Source organism: Lygodium microphyllum, chromosome 20 (assembly GCF_053477565.2).
Source record: "Lygodium microphyllum isolate KBCC chromosome 20, Lygodium_microphyllum_v1.1.10, whole genome shotgun sequence".
Lineage (NCBI taxonomy): Eukaryota > Viridiplantae > Streptophyta > Polypodiopsida > Schizaeales > Lygodiaceae > Lygodium > Lygodium microphyllum.
Window position 1 is genome coordinate 16175290 of NC_141154.1, and position 9448 is coordinate 16184737.

The following is a 9448-nucleotide window of genomic DNA, read 5'->3' on the forward strand; positions in this document are numbered from 1 at the left end:
AGTATGTTTTGAAAGTAAGAAGCATTGTAGATGCCTTAACAACTATTGATACAATGTCTATTTCATTTCAAGCTTCCTTATATTCATACTTGTTTGGAAAAGCTTACATTGATCAGTGCTTTACCACTTAAGGCTCAACTCTCTTAGAAAAATTGGGATTTGGTCCATAAAAGGATTTATTGAAAGAGTCACATCCATGATAGGCTTCTTCTTGCCTTAAGTTCATGTGTACCCCTTCAAATTGATCATTTAACATTGAGTTGGCTAGACCTTTTCTTGTACTTGGACTAATAAGCTTAATTGTATTCTCTTGCCTTTGACGGCTCCCCAACTTCAAAGTTCACTCCATTTTTCTGATTATTAGTCCTAGGAATAACACTTCCATGGATAGAAGAATCTTCCACCATTAGGATTTAGTAAGGTCATAACCTTGTCAAATTCGGTATTAAGACCCATTTGGATTGAGATTGGGACTCAAGAAGTTACCAAGGTTGGTTTGAGATTCAAGAAGCTTATCAAACTTGGTATCCAGATTCATGGTTATGTATAGAATGACGTCATTTATGCCCTTGATGTTATTTGAAATTTGTTGATATAGTTGTTAGAGTTAAAGAAAGCATGATTAACATTCAGCTCTTCAGTTTGATTAACCTCTTGTGCCTTATGACCATTAAACTCTTGGGCCTTTTGACCATTAGTAGCACTCATCTCTCCTTCTTCAAGCTCTTGATTCATAGCTTCTTGGGTGGTATCATGATCATTACAATATGCCCTCATCTCATCTTAAATTTTATCTAATATGGATCTTTCTTTCTATTTTTGGCCATGATACCTATGTTGTTTTAATGACTTGCAGCAATAAAAAATTTGGCAATATCTTTTGAATTCAATCTCCAAACAAAGAGTTTTGTTGCTCAAATTCTTTGTAACAAATTTCTCTATCTAGTATGGTCTCTATTTTCTGTTAGAGTCCCATTTATCCATTATGGAACCAAATTTTTTAACCTGCCCAAAACTATCTAGAGCCATGTTTTGACTTAGTTTTCACCTATATATCATCCTATAAGTTCTCTTTCGCTAAAAACCCTATAAAATGTTGAAAAGAACTTGTGGGAAACCTGTGTCACCTATATTTCACCTCAAATAATAAATGGTGTACACGTAATAATCTGTATGAACCCTATGGTATCCTACAAAGTCCTCTAATTTCCTATTTTTGTTTATAACCCTTGTATGCCTTGCTCAAATGACTATAAAAGAGGAAATACCTTGTGGAGATTGAGGTATGGCTAAATCTTCAACAAGACACTTTGTCTTCAATACTCCACACTACTATACTTGTGTGAGGAAAAGGGTATAATGGGCTCCCTACATGAGCTTTGAGACTTGAGGGATGTGGAAATTTCCTCCTCACGCAAGGTTGTGCACCCTTTTGTGATTATTGATGTGAGGGAGGGTCACCTCTCCTTTTTCTCACATCTCACCCAACTTCTACTTTTCCTCACAGGGATCATAGACATGGCATCTCAATGCTACTCTAAGAAACTAGCAAGATGTGTAAAGACTGAAAGGAAACTTTCAGCTCATTCCATGTAATGAAATAGAATGGAACATGAACCAATAAAATGGATGGGAAGGGGGATTTACCATGCAATGACTCACTCCTTGACTTACCCTTTATAATGGATTATTCATATATTTCTGTTATGCATAACCAACCATCAATAAGTTGTTAGATTAGGTCAAGAGATCCATCAACAAATGACTCTTGAGAAAAAGGGTTTGATTCAATACTACAATATATCAAATGATTGTTGAAAGGAGAATAAATGTATGATATACTACAATATATCAACCAATGACTCTTGAGAAAAGGGTTTGATGCGATACTACAATATATCGAATGATTACTGAAAGGAAAATAAATGTATGATTCATACAAGCAAGCAATGAGGCTTCAATAAAATGAACATTGTTTCTTAAGTCTCTCCAATAAGTGGATGATAGCTCAACAATAGGATGAGAGAAGGGAGACCAAGATTTAAGTACATTTTTGTACCTAATGAAGCTTGATGAAACAATTTCTAGTTGTAATTTGTCCTAAATAGCTCACATTTGCTCCCATATACTCCATAGCTTCAATGATTTGCCTCTCAGGTGATTTAGAATTAATTTATTCACTGTATTTGCCCCAAAGGTAGATGAATCCTTCAATTCGAAGTGTATCCAACTATTTTTTACCTTCAAGTATTGGAGATTTTAATGGTTGTTGAAGAATCCCCAAATCCAACTCATGGGAGGCTCTTTGTACCAAATGATTCCCCAATGTGACCAATCTTTGAAAGAAAAAATTAGTAGCCCTATTATAGATGGGATCTCTAATCTCAAAGAAGTAAAAACTCTCAATATTGAAGGATTATTGAAGAAATTTTTAGTGTTCATTGCTATCCATGCTTCATGATAGAGGGATGAAGCTCAAGAAGAGAAGAAATTGGCCAAATTTTGGCTTGAATGGGTAGAAGGGAGGTAGTAGATGATTCCAAGAGCATTTAGAGTGAAGTGAAGCTTGAATCTCTGAAATTTGAGCCAAATAACTTTGTTGTCAATGGCTAGGGTTTGCCAAGCTTCAAGAAAGGAGAATAATAGGCTTCAAGATTAATAATGGCTTCCATATCTTGTTGCCATTATGCATAGAATGATATTGAGCAAGAGTAGATGGCACCTATTGATCCAAATTGTGAAGGAGAACAAGATGTTTCTCTATTATCCTATTTGTTATAATAGTAAGGATGAATTATATTGCTCAATGGAAGAAGAATAACCTTGATTGTGGTTGAATAAAGCATACCACAACCATTTTAGAAGCATAGGAGTCATTCAAATTACCAAACATGGGGAAACCAATTAACATGAGCTTGCTATGGTACTTGTCCAATAGAACAAAATGCACTAAGCTCCCTAATGATGGCATGGGATGAAAAGTCAAGAAATATGGTGTTCTTTTACTTTTAAATGATGCAAATAATCAAGTTAGAGTTGACTATTTGAGAGGGAAAATCCTTGAGAGAAAGATAGAATCCAAGACTTCCATGGAGGTTTGAAGGGAGCTTGAAGAAGAAAGGGAGAAGCAAGGTTTCTTGAAAAGTAGTAACACTTTATTCTTCCCCAAACTCTAGTAACCCTATTTTGTCATGTCACCACCAAACTTGCTTGAAAAGTTGATCATGACTTGCTCAAATGGCATGGAGACTACTAATTTTGCCAAGCTCTTGTCCATCTTCTTTCAAAATGGTCCTAGTTTTCTAAAGAGGTCGTGTGTAGTTATGGTCAGGGTGTAACCAAGTTGTAAACAATGTACTCTTATATGGTGAGTTGCAAGAAGAAGTGTACATGGAGTAGCCACAAGGTTATGAGAGCATGGTTCACCCCAATTATGTGTTTATGATACATAAAGCCTTGTATGGCCTAAAATAGGCAGCATTGCATGATAAGATAGCATAGTATATTGTCTCTATTGGTTTCCATGTTGGAAATAATGATCACTCACTTTATGGCCGTCATAGTGATAGGGGCATTGTTGTGATTATCTTGTATGTGGATGATTTGATTGTTGGGGTGATAATGTGCAAGAGGTGGATGATGTGAAGAGCCTTCTCAATAAAAAATTTGACATGAAAGATTTCAAAGAGCTGAAGTACTTTCTTAGCATTGAAGTGATACGAACATCTAAGGGAGCATGGCTCTCACAAAGGCAATATATCTTTTATATAATGACAGAGTATGGTATGGATGATTGTAAGCCAACCTCAATTCTATTGGATTAAAATGTGAAACTAAGTGCTAATTTGGGTGAGATATTGGAGGATCCCACAATGTATAGGAAGATGGTGGGAAGGTTGATCTTTACTACTATTACGAGTCTTAATTGTAACTACATAGTTAGCTTAGAGAGTTAATTTATGTAGGTTCTTGTAAGCCTCATTTGGACAATATGAGATGTACCTTGCCGCACCTTAAGACCACATTGGATTATAGTATATTTGATGAGGTTGACTTAGTGGTACAATTACTTAGTTATATTGATGTAGATTGGGCAGGTAGCATATTTGACAGCAAGCCCACCAATGGCTATGTAGTTTCCTTTGGGAGTGGGGATGTGACTTGGAGTTGTAATAAATAGCCTATTATTTCATTATCGAGTGTACAAAGGTAGAGCATAGGGATGCTACTATAGTAGCATGTGAGGTAGCTTGAATGTAAAAGCTACTTAATGATTTGGAAATATAAATAGATAGGAGAGTTATCATTTATTGTGACAATATGAGCTTTATATAGTTGGCCAGGAGCCAAGTGTTTCATTGCACTCACGAAACACATTGAGGTTCATTACCATTTCATCAGAGAGTGGATGTTAGCATGTGACCTTGATCTCATATATATGAGCACATAGGAGCAGGTTGCAAACATTTTCACCAAGGCCCTAGGAGTAGAAAATCTTTGACATTTTTGAAGCTTACTTGGAGTATAGATCATGGAGTTGAGCTTAAGGGAGAGTGTTGAGATGTCAAGCTCAACACATGCTAATACTTACATACCTCGATGACTATTTTTGCATTCATATCACTAATATGGTTGATACCTGCATCAGCATATCATGCCAGTGAGACTTTACAACTAGTTAGTCCACCTATCCAAGTTAAGGGATATCTATATAATCATCTTTCTACTTAGCATGTTCGCACTATGTACCACTTGTATATAATGTATGTTGTACTCCCTCTTTTTTTTTTTTTGGGAGACTCATATAATGAAGAAGAAGAACAATAAGAAAAATAAAAACTAGGGTTTTAGCTTCCTATCTTGTGTATATTCTCTCTGCGTGTTTTGTGTCTTTGCAAGAGCTTAAGCTCCCTCTCTCTACTACCACCTTTTCAATGAGGAGATGGTGCTTCAAATTAGACCACTGCAATTTATTGAGTTGCCATGGAGTGATTGGAATAACAATCTATATGCAGTAGCAGATATGGATCTTATCTAGATGATGGGTAAAGTTGGTAAAGCTTGAGTTTATTGCATCTCTTGTTACCGATTGTTTTTTTTCTTGTTTACAATGATAATATCTAACATTAGAGATGTATTATGTTGAGATGGCAAGCTCAACATGTGCATATATTAATGATGGATCACCTGGTTAGATGGATTTGCATGTCTACACTTAGCATATTAGTGGTTATTATGATCCTCACATGGCCATTGACTTATCACTTACTATATTACTTTGTTGCACTTACCTACAATTGGTATAGTTGTAGGGTCAATTGATTAGTATAGTCAGTTATGTATTGTTTGACTTAGTAGGCTACTTTCCTTTATGTTGTATCTTAACTGTACTTTATGTACATTATATTGTGTGAATAATAAGAAGAAGAAACCAGCAAGAAAACATTTAGGCCTCCATCTCTCTTCTTCTATTCTTGAGTGAGCTTTCTCTTGTGTGTTTAGTGTGTGTTTAGCGCAATAGCTCAAGTGAGTCTCCCCACCATCTGATTTGTGACATGCTATAAGATCAACACCATTGAGAAAGGCAGGTTTTGAAGGCTGAAGTGAAGGAGAAGAAGCAAGGATTCAACCAAGAAAGCAATGGGTAAGAAGCTCTCCCATTCTTTCACTCTTTCTCTTGGTTAGTGCTATATGGAGGCACCGAAAGCAAGGTAGAGCAAAAAACTTAGATTGCAATGAGATTCGATGTGCAAATAGAGCACAACATATTCTACAAAAAAGTGACTTAGGGCACTACCACTACTTTTTTGTCCATTTGGGGTCGTTTTGGGTCCCGTTTTAGACCCGCAAGATTACAAACAACAATTTTAGGATAAACTACAATTTTAGCTGTGTAAATTGATACATAGGTTATAGATTTCAAATCTATAAGTTATGAGGTATTTTGTCTAAGAAGAAAAAATGAGTTTTTTTCTACAAATAATTTCTATATTACATGTACTATTGAGCAGTCAATGAAAAGGGATGCTTGATGTTTTGCTATGTACTTTGTTGTGAAAGGTTGCAAAAGGCTTGCTTACTTTTTTGTATCAATTTTGTGATAATGACAAATAAAAATAGAAATCCCATCATTGAGAAGTTGGAAAAGAGCAACTACCCATCATGGAAGTTTCATATGATGAACTTCATTATTATTGAAAAGGCCTCTTTAAGTTTGTGTTAGGTGAAGAAAAGAAGCCAGAGCTAAGTGACCCTGCCAATGCAAGATGATTTAAAGGTGTGGAAAAAATAGAATGCAAAAGAGAAAAGGTAATGTATTGATTATTTGTAGTCCTTGATTATACTATGCTAGGGGATATCAGAAATGTAGAAAGTTCACATGTAGCATGGACCACTTTTGAAAATATAATTACTATGAATACAAAGGCGCAAAAGATTCAGCTCAAGCAAGAGCTGAATACTTTGAAGAAAGGAAAAATGTCTATCAATGAGTTTTTTGAAGGTGAGGCATTGCACATACTTTGATAAGGGTTAATGCAATGCCTGATGATGATGATTTGATACCATCTACTTTGGATTGCCTTAATAATGAAAAGGCTTAAAAATTGTTTGTTACTTCTTTGTATGCACAGAAGCCATTTCTAGATTTTGATGAGTTGGTCTCTCTCCTAATAAGTAAAGAGATCGACATATGGGGTGAATCATAAGAAAAAAGTGGTGAACATGTCCAAGCATTCTACTCAAGTTCAGGAAGGGGACATGGTAGGTTCTCTTCAAGAGGCTGTGGTATGGAATGCTAGCAACATAGATTAAATGGGTAGTTTAGTGAAATGTAGGTTTCAAAAGGCCGTGGAAACTTGAGAGGCAAGGGGAGCTCTAGAGGAAGAGGTGGATGGCAAAACAAAGGTTCTAGCAATTATGGCATTGTTTGCCATTATTGTGCAAAAATAGGTCACATTGTAGCCCATTGTTATGCTAAGAAGGATGATATCCCCAGTGGTAAATTGCAACAAAAGAACTATGCATCATCTTCACGGCAAAAATGAAGACAAAAGTAAGCAATTGTTTGTTATGTAGCATATGATGAATGCTATTAAAGGAAAGAGAACACACGATGGTGTATATTATATTGATTTAGGTGTATCTAATCATATTCCTAATCATGTGTCCAGCTATGCTGAATGATTTGAAGAGATATAAGATTTACAAAATCCAATTTATGTGCAAATGGGTGATAATTCATGGGACTTAATTTCACACATTGAAAATGTTTCATGTTCTTGCGTGATGGTCAGACAAAGAGTCTATCAAATGTATTATATGTGCCATCCATTACAAATATTTTAGTGTTTTTTGGTCAAATGATAGCGCAAGGGTTGCAAGTTCAATTTAATGTAAAAGACTACTTTGTGGAGGATCTTAAAATGATAAGTGTAGGTTGGTCACAAAATGACGTAGAGTTGGTTGCATGTTTACTTTAGATGTCGAAATTCTTATAATGAATGCTACTATGTATGCTAAAGAAAAATGAACAGTTGTAGACATTGACATATGGCACAAACATATTGAACATACAAATGTGCAAAGGTTGAAATTAATACAATCCAAAGGGTTAGTTACAAGGTTTTAGAGTTGCAAAATTTTGTACAGTGTGTGAAGTATGTCAATTTGTTAAACAAGCAAGATAACCTTTTTTGCATGATAGAGATGTGAGCAGAAATATATTTGATGCTATGTATATAAATGTTTGGGAGCAAACACCAAAAATATCTCTTGGTGACATCAAATATTTTGTCATGTTTATTGATGATTGTTCAATAAAGTTGTGGGTGTATTTCATGAAGGAAAAGAGTGATGTGTTTGAGCACTTCAAAACTTTCAAGGCTATCATTGAAATAGAAATAGGCTTGAAAGTGAAGTGTTCGAGGTCAGATGGAGGGGGAGAGTACCTCTCTAATGAGTTTCATGAATTCTTGAGGTCTCATGGGGATAAAGAGACAATTTACTTGTAGGCATACCCCATAGAAAAATGGGGTCACAAAAAGGAAAAATAGATATCTATAGAAGTTGCACATGCATTGATGGCTAAAAAGAATATGCCAAAATATTTTTGGTTTGAAGCTATTCATACTGCTATCTATATTATGAACGGAACTCCCACAGCTATAGTTCATGGGATGACCCTCGAAGAATGCTTTACAGGAAAGAAGCTCGATATGTCACACTTGAAAGTGTTTGGTTGTATTGCATATGTTCATGTGCCAGATGAGATATGAAAGAAGCTTAATTCAGAGGCTGAAAGATGTATTTCTATTGGTTACTCTTTAAAGCAAAAATGATATCGCTATCATAACTATATCACAAGTGAGTTCGGAGTGAGGAGAGATGTTATTTTTTAATGAGATGAGCGGTTTTTGGTAAGCATCTAATGGTGATGCATTGGATGATGATCATGATCATGATAGTTATGTGTAGAAAGAAAAGCAAGAATCACATAGCCTTAGTGGACCAGAAACATCATCTGCTACTACATCTACAGTTAGCCATTGTTTTGGGAGACTAAGGAGCATCCCCACATCTTCAAGTGCATCTACTAGTGTTGTAGGTAAAGACAAAAGGGAAGAAGAAAGTACCAAATGGTAATGATGTATTTTCTAGTCATTTGGGGTTTGATGGAGATTCCAATGGTTCATAGAATTTGGATGATGTACAAAGAGCACATGGTAATGTAAAGGCTCCACTAAGTGATCCAGTGTACACAAGTCTAGTAGGGTTAGATATCCTATTAAAAGATTTGGTTCTGAAGGTCATCCAACTCACCATTATGCTTATATGATAAAGGTGATTGAGGATGTTGAGCCCACTTGTTTTGAGGATGTTGTTGGTCATGCTCATTGGGATATAATAATGGATGAGCAGATGATTGCATTAGAGACCAATAAGAATTGGGATCTAATGCCATTTCCCAAGGGCAAGAAAGCTATAAGTTGTAAGTGGGTCTACATAATCAAGCATAATGCAAATGGTTCTACTAGTAGCAAGTATAAGCTAGGTTGGTTGCAAAAGGGTATGCTCAAATATATGGGCATCGATTATGAAGAAACATTCAGTTTAGCTAGAATGACAACTGTTAGATGAGTGATTGTTTTGGCAGTAACCAAAGATTGGAGTTTCTAACAAATGGATGAAAAAAATGCATTTTTTCATAGTGAATTGCAAGGAGATATGTATATGGAACAACCAGTAGGTTATGGGGATTTAGAGCATCTCACATATATGTGTAGGTTAAAAAAGGCGTTATAAGGGCTGAAGCAAGCACCTAGATCATGGTCTAATAAGATTGGAGAGTATATTATTAACATTGGCTTTTATGTTTCTAATGATGATCCCTCACTTTATATAAGAAAGGGAGATGCAGATTTGATTATACTAGTTATCTATGTGGATA